The sequence below is a fragment of the Lolium rigidum genome, chromosome 2 (genome assembly GCF_022539505.1).
Source record: "Lolium rigidum isolate FL_2022 chromosome 2, APGP_CSIRO_Lrig_0.1, whole genome shotgun sequence".
Classification (NCBI taxonomy): domain Eukaryota; kingdom Viridiplantae; phylum Streptophyta; class Magnoliopsida; order Poales; family Poaceae; genus Lolium; species Lolium rigidum.
In genome coordinates, this window is record NC_061509.1 from 129,089,990 (window position 1) to 129,104,749 (window position 14,760).

Genomic DNA, 14,760 nt, shown 5'->3' on the forward strand with positions numbered 1-14,760 from the left:
GCAACCAAACGCTATCTCGTCCTGTCCCACGCAGTCCCTTTGTACCAGCCCCACGCGACGCGGGCCCACACGACGCGGCCCCACACATCAGCACGAAACGGTCAACTTAACGGGAATCCTGTCGTTTGATCTGCTTCTGCGGGTTTCAAACAAGCACTTGGGGAAAACTGAGGAAAAACTAAGGAGCTGGGGAAAACTGAGCACAACTAAGGAACTGAGGGCACGAAAATAGAAATCCCTTTTTTATGCCAATCCTAATATATAATTTTGATATTCTAAATATTTATATATATTATTATTAGTTGGTTAAGTTTATAAAGTTGGATTAACGAAATTTATATGCAATTATATTATATGTTAGAAAGAGTGTGTTTGTATGAAATTAGATGGCAACAACTAGGAGAACCAACCTGTGGTTTGATAGTTAGGAAAGCAATTTTATCCTCAACCCACCAAAGTTTAATTTCTAGCTTTGATACTTTAATCTCTAATAAAGATGAAATATTTTTTCAGTGGGAGACGACATTCTCATCTGTAGCGAGACGTGTGTGGTGAATTCGTCAATCTCAGAACCCGCCGGCCCGAGAACTCAGTCTCTTAAATCTCAAAACCCCGCCGAACCATTAGTTCCAAGGAATCAATCTCTTAGATGTGATCATATGGCTAAGGTGTACATGCAACTTCATGGGGATGATTGTATGTAGATATTTGTATAAGAGGTATGTTTTTTTGGCGTTTTTTTAATAATACACTTTTTTTTGCTTATTCCAGAAACAATAATCAGTTTTGAGTTTTTCCAGGAATAATACACTGTCGGGTTCAGGGAACCGGAAATTTAAAAATCGGGGTAGACGACCCCGAGTACTAGGGGAATCTGGCCCTGTCGCCTGTTGTCGGACACGCACGCCCCGAGATGCTTTTGTCGGGCTGGGGAATCCCGAGTGGACGCTGTTGGCTGGTCGGCCTGGCCAGCAGCAGGCATGTCGGGTTCCCTGACCCCGAGTCTTGGCAGAGTCGGGTTACCTGACCCCGAGATTTGCAGGCCCTTTTAAAATCGGCACTCGACCGCTGATGTCTACTTACGCTTCTATTCTTATAGACAGTGTTGGGCCTCCAAGTGCAGATGTTTGTAGAACAGCAGCAAGTTTCCCTTAAGTGGATCACCCAAGATTTATCAAACTCAGGGAGGTAAAGGTCAAATATATCCCTCTCAAACAACCCTGCAATTACGATACAAGAAGTCTCTTGTGTCCCCAACACACCCAATACACTTGTCATGTGTATAGGTTCACTAGTTCGACGAAGAGATAGTGAAATACAAGTAATGAAAGATTGTAAGTAGTAATTGCAATCTGAAATAAAAATGACAGCATGCAAACATGTAGCAGAACTGGTTGTAAACGGTGTTTCAATGCTTGAAAACAAGACCTAGGGATCATACTTTCACTAGTGGACACTCTCAACAATGATACCATAATTGAATACATAGATGTTATCACTTCATTATACTACTCTGAACCACTCTCCGGTTTGATAATAAACATAAATTCACTGCGTAGGGATGCATAAGCACTCCTTTAAGTTCGCATTCCCAATCTATGGACGCCCCACACTGTCACTTTGAGCATACAAATATGGTACTAACTATACACCACAATTCATAAGTATTTCTGTAAATTAAGCTTAAGAAACAAACACGATATGCACACTGTCACCTTCACACCGTTGGACAAGTTGTCCCCGGAGATCACATAATAAAATCACTTGAGTAGCACAATAGTTGAAGAATAACATCTACTTATTCAACTAGATTACAAAGCTCATGATCACATAAAGATCATACATGGAGAGATAGATAGACCACATAGCTACCGGTAAATCCCTCGGCCTCGGGGGAGAACTACTCACTCCTCATCATGGGAGTCAGCAACGGCGATGGAGATAGCGGTGGAGTCGATGGAGATGGCTCTGGGGGAAATTCCCCGTCCCGGCAGGGTGCCGGAGCAGAGACTTCTGTCCCCCGAATCTTGTCTGCGACGGCGGTAGAGCTATGGAACTTTTCGTGGACGGAGGCTTAATGATTTAGGGTTTACTCGTCGGGAGGCTTCTTATAGGAGGAAGGGCGAGGTCGGTGGAGGCCAGGAGGCCCCAGTCCACCCCTAGGCGCGACTATAGCCTGGGTCGCGCCTAGGCCTGGTCTGGCCGCCCTGTGGCGCCTCTTCGTCCCCCCTCTGGACTTCGTCTTCGTTACGGAAAAATAAGATCTTCGGCTTTTGTTTCGTTTAATTCCAAGAATATTTCCTGCACAACTTTTCTAAAATACAAAACAGCCGAAAACAGGAACTAGCATTGTGGCATCTTGTCAATAGGTTAGTGCCGGAGAATGTATAAAAGTGCAACGAAGTGTAAACAAAACATATAGCAATTGGTGTAAAACAAGCATGAAACATCAACAATTATAGATACGTTCGCAACATATCAACCGCTGGCGACGCTACTCTCTCTTCTTCCGCCCCCGTTCCTCTCAGCTCAGCTGCTCTCTCCCTCTCTCGTTTTTGCTCTCAGCTCCACCTCTATTTTCTCTCATTTAGTAGTGATTTGTCCAACATTTTGCTGTTATTTCGCCACCAAGTGTTGTAGAATCACCTGATCTATAGATGGGTTAGTTTTGGGAGCATTTTGGTGGAAGTGCTGGTGGTGGTGGTGTTTGAGGTGGTGGTGGTGATGTTGCATGGTGGAGGAGCTGGGCTGCTAACGGAGCTATTTTACCCGCTTCAAGGGTAAATCCTAATCCCTGATATTAGATGGTATAATCATGCATGCTGCGTTCGTTAGCTTGCCGGATTAGTTACTGATATAGGTACCGGTAGAAAATATTTATGTAGTTCGTCGTCATTGGTATTTTTTTTATTTACGAGGGTAGGTGCTCGTTTTTTTTACGAGTATGTATTTTGTATAGGTGAGCAGATATGTCTCATAGAGTAAAATTTGTTGTTTACTTCGGTAATGGCACAATCTGAACAACTCCGATGGGAGCTGGTGTGAGTGAGTTTCAGTACGAGGAGTTGCATTTGTCCAACCCAAAAACATTGCGGGTTTGTCAGTTGAAGGAGTGGTTGACCGTGAATTTCGGGCTTAATCCCGAAGCATACATGGGTGTGCATGCTTTGTGGAGCAGCTCCAGTACCCAAATATTCTGGCGGTTGAAGCCGATTGAGCGGACCTCTCAGTGGGTGCACTGGTTAGAAGCATGCGAGTGCAGAGGAACTCACCCCATCGCCTTAATGATTAACGTGGCGAAGGAGGTCAATTCCCAAGACTGGATGTCCACTCAACATCAGGCTCCACCTCTAGATCCCAAATAGCCCACGCATGATAGTCAGCAGGACCAGGGCTACATGCTTCCTCCCCGACACCGGCAGCCACCTGTCTGTATGTACTCGCCATCACCTTTTCAGGCTGGACCGCCACCGAGACGTCGAGGGAGGGTCCGTGGTCAGAGAGATGACACTCAGTGAGTCATCTGTACGGATGAGACATATTACTACTACTACTATCTTCATCTAGTGTATGACAACTATTTTTATGGACCATGTGTGACTACTATTCCTACGACTTATTACTATGTACGAGAGACATATTAGTACTATTTGTGTTCAACAAACATTTCAAATTCAACTTCAAGCGATAATTAAGATACAACTTACCTGGAACATACATCTCTCCTGACAAATTAAACGGTACACCAACGTTACAACATAATGCAAGATCCATGACAAATGGTAACTAAAACACTAACAACGCTACACACTCTTTCCCTTGCCCTTCGATGATGTAGCTTTCTTGGCCTTGGTGCTAGGCTCGAAGTCATCATCCGAGTCGACGACCGGCGGTGCAACACTCTTGCCCTCAAGGAGTTGGCACTCTTGCCCTTGGACGATGCTGCTTTTCTTGGCCTTGGTGCTAGGCTCGAAGTCGTCGTCCGAGTCGATGACCGACGGTGCAGCACTCTTGCCCTTCGAGGAGTTGGCACTCTTGCCTTTCGACGATGCAGCTCTCTTCGCCTTGCTGCTAGGTTCAAAGATATCATCGTCGTCCTCGCTCTCGTCCGCCCACCTTTCTGGATATTTCAAAAGCCTTTCCTTTTCTTCTTCATCTTTCCATGTTAGTGTCTTCCACTTCTCATTCAACTTGATAAGAACCTTATTTCTCGTGGGCTACGAGCATGCATCTTCTTGAGTGGATATCCACAAGACCAAGTCTCAAATTCCTTACCCACCTTAGGGAGCAAGGCGTCGCTACCGATGAACTCCTCGAATGTATCTACCTTACTCTCTCTCATCACATAGCGGGCACTGTCTAGAAGAGGTTTGGCCATGAATTCGTTGAAAAGATGGGGGATTCTTATATGGAGGGTCCATCTTGTAGAGACAGCACACTGAAACACTGTTGGAGATATGCCCGAGAGGCAATAATAAAATAGTTATTGTTATATCTTAGTGTTCATGATAAATGTTTACACTCCATGCTATAATTGTATTAACCGGAAACATTGATACATGTGTGTTGTGTAAACAACCGTAGTCCCTAGTAAGCCTCTCTTTTAACTAGCTTGTTGATTAATAGATGATCATGGTTTCCTGATCATGAACATCGGATGTTATTAATAACAAGATCATATCATTAGGTGAATGATGTGATGGACACACCCATAATAAGTGTAGCATAAGATCAAGTCATTAAGTTCAAATTTCTATAAGCTTTCGATACATAGTTACCTAGTCCTTCGACCATGAGATCATGTAAATCACTTACACCGGAAGGATGCTTTGATTACATCAAATGCCATTGCGTAAATGGGTGGTTATAAAGATGGGATTAAGTATTCGGAAAGTGTGAGTTGAGGCATATGGATCAAGAGTGGGATTTGTCCATCCCGATAACGGATAGATACTCTGGGCCCTCTCAGTGGAATGTCGTCTGATTAGCTTGCAAGCATGTGACTAGGTCACAAGAGATGACATACCATAGTACGAGTAAAGAGTACTTGTCGGTAATGAGGTTGAACAAGGTATGGAGATACCGATGATCGAACCTCGGACAAGTAAAGTATTGCATGACAAATGGAATCGATATCGTATGTAAATGGTTCAATCGATCACTAAGTTATCGTTGAATGTGTGGGGCCATTATGGATCTCCAGATCCCGCTATTGGTTATTGGTCGGAGAGGAGTCTCGACCATGTCTGCATAGTTCACGAACCGTAGGGTGACACACTTAAGGTTTGATGTCCTTTTAAGTAGATATGGAATATGAAATGGAGTTCGAATGTTGTTCGGAGTCTCGGATGGGATCCAGGACATCACGAGGAGGTCCGGAATGGTCCGGAGAATAAGATTCATATATAGGAAGTCACTTTCCAAGTTTGGAAATGATCTGGTGCATTTATGGAAGGCGCTAGAATATTCTAGAACCTCCCAAAAGAAATCACCATGGAAGGTGGAGTCCCGGATGGACTCCACCAACCCTAACCAGCCAACCAAGAGGGAAGGTGGAGTCCATGGTGGACTCCACCACCTTGGCCGGCCAAGGAAGAAAGGAAAGGGGGGAGTCCCACTCCCCCTAGGTTTCATCCTTTGGTAAGTTTTTGAGTTGGACTCTTATTCGAATCTTTGGGCTAACCCTTGGGGTTCCACCTATATAATGAGGGAGAGAGGGAGGGGGCCGGTCAACACACCAGCCGCACCACCCAAGGGCACCAAGGCCGGCGCCCCTCTCCCCAAACCCTAGCCGACCTCCCTCCTCCTAATTCTCCCGTAGCGCTTAGGCGAAGCCCTGCCGGAGATTTCCACCACCACCGACACCACGCCGTCATGCTGTCGGGATTGCGAGGAGGATCTACTACATCCGCTTCCCGCTGGAACGGGGAGAAGGACATCGTCATCAACACCGAACGTGTGACCGAGTACGGAGGTGCTGCCCGACTGTGGCACCGTCAAGATCTTCTACGCGCTTTTGAAAGCGGCAAGTGATCGACTACATCAACAACGAGATGTAATCTCGTAGGCTTTGGAATCTTCGAAGGTTAGTCTCATGATCTTCTCGTTGCTACCATCTACTAGATTGGATCTTGGCTTGTTATTCGTTCTTGCGGTAGGAAATTTTTTGTTTTCTATGCTACGAATCCCATCAGTGGTATCAGAGCCGTGTCTATACATAGATTGGTTGCACGAGTAGAACACAATGGTTTTTATGGGCGTTGATGCTTTTGTTATTTTTTGTTAGTGTATTTTGCATCTTGCGGGATGGTGGGATGAAGCGGCCCGGGCTAACTTTACATGACCGCGTTCATGAGACTTGCTCCACGCTCGACATGCAACTTGTATTGCATAAGTGACTTTGCGGGTGTCTGTCTCTCCCACCATAGTGAAGATTCAATCTACTATTTCTATTGACAACACTAGTATCACCGTTGTGGTTCATGTTCGAAGGTAGATTGGATCTCACTCGAAAACCCTAAACCACGTAAAATATGCAAACCAAATTAGAGGCGTCTAAGTTGTTTTTGCAGGGTTTGGTGATGTGATATGGCCATGATGTGATGATGAATATGTATGAGATGATCATTATTGTATTGTGGCAACCAGCAGGAGTCTTATGGTTGTCTTTATATTTCATGTAGTAGTATTATTTCAAAGTAGTTGTAATAGTTGCTACATGTGGTGCACAACCATGAAGACGGCGCCATGGACCTTGACGCACCGCCGACGATGATGGAGATCATGCCCGTGCTTTGGAGATGAAGATCAAATGCGCGAGATAAAAGGGCCATATCATATCACGTTATGAATTGCATGTGATGTTAATCCTTTATGCATCTTATCTTGCTTAGATCGCGACGGTAGCATTATAAGATGATCCCTCACATTAATATCAAGATAATAAAGTGTTCTCCCCTCGTATGCACCGTTGCTACAGTTCATCGTTTTGAAGTATCTCGTGATGATCGGATGTGATAGATTCTACGTTCACATACAACGGGTGTAAGCCATATTGCACACGCGGAAATACTTGGGTTTGCTTGAAGAGCCTAACATGTACAGACATGGTCTCGGAACACAGGAAACCAAAAGGTTGAACACGAGTAATATGGATGATATGATCAGCATGTTGATGTTCACCATTGAAGTTACATCATCTCACGTGAGGATCGATTTTGGTGTAGTGGATATGGATCGTGTGCCACTAAACAACTATGAGGGATGTTGTATTAAGTGGGAGTTTATTAGTAATTAGATTAAAACATGAACTAATTATCATAAACATAGTCTGAATAGTATTTTGAAGTAAATTTGCAGAATTGGCATCCGTTATCTACCATGCGCTAGTCTTTTAATTGAGATAGAAATACTGTTAAGTCTAACAAGAACCTTTATGGACTGGTACCGTATTGTTAAAGAATCAAGAAATGATTAAGTCCTATTGCAAACTTTTAGTAAACCTCACATTTCTGATTCAAAGAACAATGGTTTCAATTAGTACCTAAAATCATCTTGTCTCCGTAAAACTTGAAGTTCAAATCCGTTTGAAAAGTAAGGAGCTGAAAATTTTGTTTTCAGAAATAAGCGAGGTATGAGATATATGTGATATCTAATACCTTAGTGCAAGATGATAGAATATAATTTAGTGAGACTACATAAACTCATAAGTTTTATGGAAATGTACGAAGGTTGTAGACGCTAGGCGTCCCAATCCTCCAACTAGTTGGGCACTAACGATATTCGCATATCCATGAAGTGGTCGTCCTTAGTATGCACCGTTGCTAAGACTCGTCGTTTCGAAGCATCACATGATGATTGGGTGTTATAGATTCTACGTGTGCATACAACGGGTGCAAGCCAGATTTGCACATGCGAATACTGAGGTTAAACTTTACGAGCCTAGCATGTACAGACATGGTCTCGGAAAGTCGTCATGATTTGATGGATAAAATTATGAGAGAAATTGTTCATCACATTACAAAGTTACTAATAGTGAAATCTGGAACACTTGTCATATGATGATCAACTTCAAAGTAAGAACCTCAAGGTTATTGGTATTTGACCAATGGACCTAGAAGTTATTGAAGGTGAAGTGTTTTCTGAAAATGAGGAAAGCTAAAAGAGAAACTACAAAAGATTTTGGCAGAAAGAAAGAAAAGACTAGAAAGTCTAGCTCAAGTGTATATAGATCATATACATGTTATGAATGTATTCCTTGTTTGGTCACACAATAAAATTCTTGGGTATAAGTACCATATTGATTGGTATGAGATGTCATACAATACAACGCAATACAAGAATACAATGGCCTAAGTGATTGATAAGGAATGTGGTAATAATGCACGTCTGGACAAAATAAAGTGTTATTATGTTCGTCGTTGGCATTCTACCTAGCCCTTTAGATATATAATAAAGAACTTAATAATTGTTATTTAGCTCTGGTCAAATAAAAACAATGAGTTGTTCAAAGTTATGACTGTACTCCATGTACGATGGATAAGTTATTATAAATCTTAATGGTGAAATACACATGTGTAACACTGACGCTAAAATTCCATAAGGCAAATGATTTGAATTCCACTTATTTGTGGAACCGCCATTTAGGTCAAGTTAGAAAGGAACGCATGAAGGAACTCCATGCAAATGGATTTTTGGAGTCATTTGATTTTTGAATCGTTTGGCGCTTGCAAATCTCTTCTAAAGAGAATGACTGAAATACCGTTCATAGGCCAAGAGTTGAACGGGCAACTAACTTAGTGGAAACATACAAGATGATGTATGTGGTTCACTGGGCATAGTTGTGTGCGGGAGATTCTTCTACTTCATGAAAACTTCCAACAATGAATTGAGTATATATATGTGGATATATTCGATAAGAAAGAAGTTTGAAACATTTGAATGGATTCAAATAAATTTCAGCATGAAGTGGAAATCATCGTAATAGAAAAGTCAAATATCTATGATTGGATCATGGTGAAAATATTTGAACTACGAGTTTTAGCGAACAACTAAGAGAGTTATGAAATTGTTCTACAACTCACGTTTCTTGGAGTATCATAGTGATGATGGAGTATCCGAGAGACGTATCCAAACCATGTTGTATTAATGATGAGATAAAATAAAACGACGCCATTATATTTTTGTGGATTATTCTTTAGAGACTACCGCTTTTACACTAAATAGAGCGTCATCATAAATCCGTTGAAATGACACCATATGAGTTATGGAATGGGTATAAACCCTAATAGTCCTTTCTTAAATTTTGGTATGCATAGCATAAGTAAATGAGTTTACAACCAAAATTGGATGAATGTCTTTGCTGGTTATCCCAGAGAACAATTTGGGAATTCTTTCCGCTATGAAGTCAAAGACAAAAGTGTTTGTCGATGTTACTTGCTCATTTCCAAGAAATTGTTTCTAGCGAAGTATTTGAGTGGGAGGACAATGGAACTTGATAAGGTTCATGAACCTGAGCATGATGATCAGAGTATAGCAGCTTCGGAAATGGTTCCGGAAGCGGCCACGACGATCATGGCTCCCATGTCTACAAAGTGTTATAGTCATGGAGATCAAAGTATATATTGAACCTTGTAGATGTGGTTTACTTTGTGATCAAATAAATGATTTGTGGACAAAGGATTGATTTTGAACAATGATAAACCAACTACATACAAAGAAGTTATGATGGGCCCTGACTCCGTTAAAATGGCTATGCGCCATGAAATCCAAGATAGGTGAATACTTTTTGAAAGTAAATGGATCTATAAAATTAATAGACTTGGATATAATATCCTTGAAGAAGCCCGACTTGTCAAAAGATTGTTTATGACAAAGTTCAAAGAGTTGACTGCGATAAGATTAGATCTTCAGCAGCGATGCTTATAGTCTATGCGGATTGTTCTAGTAATCGCTACATATTTCTTTTATGAGATATGCTAGTAGGATGGCAAAATACATTACTTAACATAAGTGTGTATTAAAGGTGTATATAAGATACAACTGAGAGTTTTGCTAGTCCGTAAAATACTAAAAGGTATACAAACTTCACTGGATGAAGTGAGTATCACGAAGTTGGAATCTTCACCGGATGAAATGATCAAAGAGTTATGATTTCATCCAAAACGATGAAGAAGCTTGCATTTGCAAGAAATTAAGTGGGAGCGCTGAGACATATTTAAAATACTTAACGTAGATGACATATCGTTGATTATAAATAATTTAAATCATGTACTTGTTATGATTAGAAGGTTTCATTGAAAATCAACTTCAATGAAAGGATATGGACTAAAAACATATTTAGTGTCAAGATCTATGAAGATAGATTGAAACACATAATAAGTTTAAGTTAAAGTACATAGAATAAATATTGAAGTAGTTCAATATAAAAATATTAAGAAGGTGTTCTTTTCGATGTGAAGGTTTAACAAGACTTGAGTGTATTTGACACTCAACAAGTAAAAACACATGAGTGATTTTAGATCACGAATAATATGTACAAAATCAGATGTCTTGTGCTCTAAAGTGTTAAGAGCATATACCAGAATGATTCATGTAATGATTATTGCGATGCGCTTGGTCATTGCTGCCGGCGGCGAGCGGCTGCGCCTGGGCGTTGATGCCTCCTACCTCCCGCTGCCTCCTGATCCAATTCCCCATGCCGCGCTTCCCACCGCCGTTGGGCACCGCGCCGGCGGGCCAACGGGCCGCCCTCCCCGCCTACTGCACGGATCCGGCGACTGCGGGCCACCCCGACCACCTGCCCCACCTACCGAGCGGCGGCGGCGAGCCACCGCGACCCCCTACGTCACCTATACCGTTGCGCCGGCGGCCCACCGTGACACGCTCCCCCACCTGCTTCACGGCGCCGGGCCACCTCGGCTCCATCCCGCACCGAAACGCACCGCCGGTGTCCTTAGCTCCGCCACGCTAGACAAGCCGTCACCGGACTGCCTTGGTGCGTCGTCGGCCATGCGGGCATCTGCGGCCCTCAGCATCTTCTTCGTCGCCGGCGTCCGACGAGCCCCGCATCCTTTCATCCCCGTATCAGCTATTTGGTGGGCTTAGACGAAGGTTTGTCGCGGCTGTTATTTACTTATTTCATCAGATTTTTTTGTTTGAAACAGTACTCCGTCTAGTAGATTTGTATAGGGGAATAGATATTACTATTAGTCTGCAGACTATGGTACTCACTTTTAGGATAAATTAGCTGATTTAGAATTTGTCTTACAACGACCTGGGAAGCTTGTTTTTACATGACTCTGGTTAACAGTTAACATGTCTCACAGCATCAAAGTTTCAAACAGGTTTAACCAAAACAAATACTGAAATTCATGGCGTATTGCATTATGAATCTGGTCAAACTAATGTTCGTACTTCATTTGAGTTGGCCATGTCTTGGTTAAAACCATAATTCTTTTGTGGAGTATATTTTGCAATTGGTACCTGCGAGTAGCTAATTAATTAGGGCTCCTCAATTGCTGATGGTTATGTTTTCAGTCACATTTTTCTGGATATTTTGTTATCATGCGACATCAGAGATTCAGAGCTCCACCGTAATTATTGTTTGTGATTTAATATCAAGCGACTTAGCTGGTAAGACTATAGTAAAGCTGAGTTGATTTTGAGAAAATCTTCACAATACTAATATCAATCTGTGTGCTTCCTCTGACTGCTTCTGGAGGAGCATGCCTGTGGGCTCCGTAAAGGTACGGTGGGGTTTATCCTTCTTTCTATACAAAGCTAATGAGACAGCATTCAGAGTGACGTTAGCTGCTTGTTGAGCATTATATTGATAGATGCATTTTACCTTGAATTAGTTTTTCGTTCTTTCGAAGTTCTTGCAATCCATACATTTATGATTCTTGGAACAAAGGATATTACATCTGCCACTTTGGGGCATATGAGAGGACTTTTTTTATGACATAGTGTTGGTTTCTGTATTTTGGTGCTCAAATTCAGATGATTGGCTGACCATGTTGCATCGTTTGATATTTGGATTGGAATCTGTTTATTAAACGATTATCTTTATTCCTAAGGCCACTGAAAAATTCGTAAGGCCATGTTTGGAGAATGGGAACCTATTAGCTTTTCTTACTCGTTGTGCTTTTCCGGGCACATGGCACATGAACGATGAAGCCATACCGGTTATTCTTTGATTGTGGGATATTAGGTAGACATCCCACAATGTCATTAGTTCCTATGATACATATTTTTATGGGCATGCCAAGGCTTGTGGGTAATTCTTACACTGGGCCGCGGGTCGCCGCGGGTATTTCTTATGATCAATGGGCACATTAGACCATGACAATATGCTTACATGGCGTAATTTATTTTTCCATTTTACAACAACGGGTTATTATCCCATTGCTATTGTTATTACGAGCTAGCCCACATTCTAATCGAGGGCATAGTGCATGGCTGGTGGTTATGGAATTTGGACTATCGGCTGCACTAGCGATTGCGGCTGGCGGCGAGCGTCTTCACTGGCGAAAGAAAAGACTGTTGGACATGTGCATGATTGCTCATAGATATTTTTGGCAATAAGGAATGGAGTAACTTGCTGTGTTAATGTGTGGGAGGAAGCTCATATATTGCAATTTCTATTTTTTGTTGGCCTGGTGTGGCGTGAGCTGACGTCAAGTATGGATCGAATAGTTCATGCAGCTTTTTATTTAATGAAAAAAAATGCTTGGCTCACCTTCTGGATTTTGGCACGGGATAACTTCTCATCCACCATGGAATGAACTTTTTGGTTTTTTTCCCCTTCCAGTTAATTTTCAGGTAGTACTACGATCTGTATTGTCCTCATGAACTGAGCAACATTTCTTGGCAAGTTTTGGAAGGTCTGGGAAGTGTGGTAATTTTTTTGACAGGGAAAAGATGACAATCTATTGTGCAATGTACTTATCCTTTTATTGATCTAGATGCTACCCAAACTATGATCAAATGCAAACAATAGCTGATGGTTTGTCCATATGGATGATACCAAGCTACAGTACACCCCAATCCTACGTTCCACATAGATCTCCAGTTCATGTCCCATAAGACAGTACCAGCTCTTTTACAGCTAAGATGTATAACTCTACATATGACTATTGCTTCCGTCACATGATATTTATTTTCGGAATAGAACTCATCTGTCTTTTTCTGTTTGACTACTATGCAGTGAAACTCGATTAGTGGAAGTGTATGTTGTTTGTCAAGATCATGTTAGTGCTGAAGCATTCGGAGTTCAAGACTGATTATGATCAAGTGATTGAAGTGCTTGTCAAAACAGTGCACTTATTATAGAAAGAAAGGAGAAGTTCTTTTTACTTTAGCGCAAGGATGTTGACGAGATGATCTTCACACCGTGTTGGCTAAATAGGACAGAATAAAATTATCAAAGTGGTGTAATAAAAATAGCACAAGTGTAATTAATTGCCGTGTCTTTGTTCCATTAATTTCTTGATTTTACAGCACATTATGCCACCATATGTTTGGTACCTGGATACTTACATATCTGGAGACTTTTTGTTACCTGCCTACTACGTAGTATTAAATACAGATAGATTCTGTATTATTTTTACTTTCACATTTCAGCTGATTTGTGTTGCCACGCCAATTTCTTATATTGCTCGTTGCACTGTTTTCTCTATTTTATGTCAGATCATAATTTTTATAGGCTGAAGTAAAAAACCTACGTCAGGCTGATTGCATATATGCGTGAGGCGCGTGGGCTACTTGAATGAGAGTTTTTTTTATTATGTCAGATGCAGGTGAACGTAAGATTCCAAGCTAGTACACGTCAGACGTCACAGCGGTTGCACGGCCTCAGGCTCCCATTTAACGTTTTCTTACGTCGCATGCTCTGTATTTTACTTCGTCTCAACGTGCGGTCAGGTGGAGTGGTTCGCGTGCGGCTGATGGGAAGGTCCGGTGGGGAGCAGAATAATATTCTGCACCCAGGGAGTCAAATAGCGCGTCTCCACCCGTCCTATTAGGGGCGCGGTGCGGGAAAAAAATCCAATCCGAAACTGTTTCCATTTTCTTTACCACGCACCTCCCCCGATCGATCCACTGCCACGTATCTCCCACGCCACCATCGCCACCTACCCCGCCCCAGGCAGCCACCACCACTTTCCCCACATCCGGCAACCGTCGCCGCTTCCAACTGCCGTCGGCCGTACTTGCGCCGTCCTTGCAGAGGCCGGGCCATCCCCATCCTCCCCGCCAGCTGCCGCCGGCCGGGGCCTACCCAGCGCCACCGCTTCTCCTCGCCGCCGTACGGGACAGGGGACTCCCAGCGGCGCCTCTTAGCGGGATCCCGTCCTCTTGCTACGATCCCGCTCCGCCGCCGTAGGCCGCCCACGCCGTCCACGCCGCCGGTCGAGGGTCTCCCGCGCCGCCGCCGCTGCTCGAGGCATCCGGCTGCGCCACTTCTCGAGGGCCCCCTGCGCCGACGGGATCCTAACCGCCGCCGGTGCCAGCCGATTTCACCACCTCTGACCGCTGAGCCGCCTCTGCTGCCCCCATGCCCCTGCTCGCCGCCGAACTGGGTCAACCCTGCCTGAGCAGGACCCCGCCTCCGAGTTGTTGCCCTCGCGCCGCCGGGGTAGATCCCCACCCGACCCCATCCGAAGCTGTGCCTCCGCACCCCAGCTCCTGCTCCCCGGCACTCCCGAGGTTCCGTCACGGGGGCGACCGGCGATGCCCTTTCTCGCCCAATTCTCCTCGTCC

The 14,760-nt window shown here is 43.3% G+C and overlaps 1 long non-coding RNA gene across 1 annotated transcript; it reads left to right on the top strand.

The window, feature by feature from the left end:
- Window positions 1-10,879: 10,879 nt before the first annotated feature.
- LOC124687226 lies at window positions 10,880-13,609 on the top strand. The gene is made up of 2 exons (XR_006998144.1): window positions 10,880-11,112; window positions 13,208-13,609. It is a non-coding gene; the product is annotated as an uncharacterized LOC124687226 (long non-coding RNA).
- The last annotated feature ends 1,151 nt before the right edge of the window (window positions 13,610-14,760 follow it).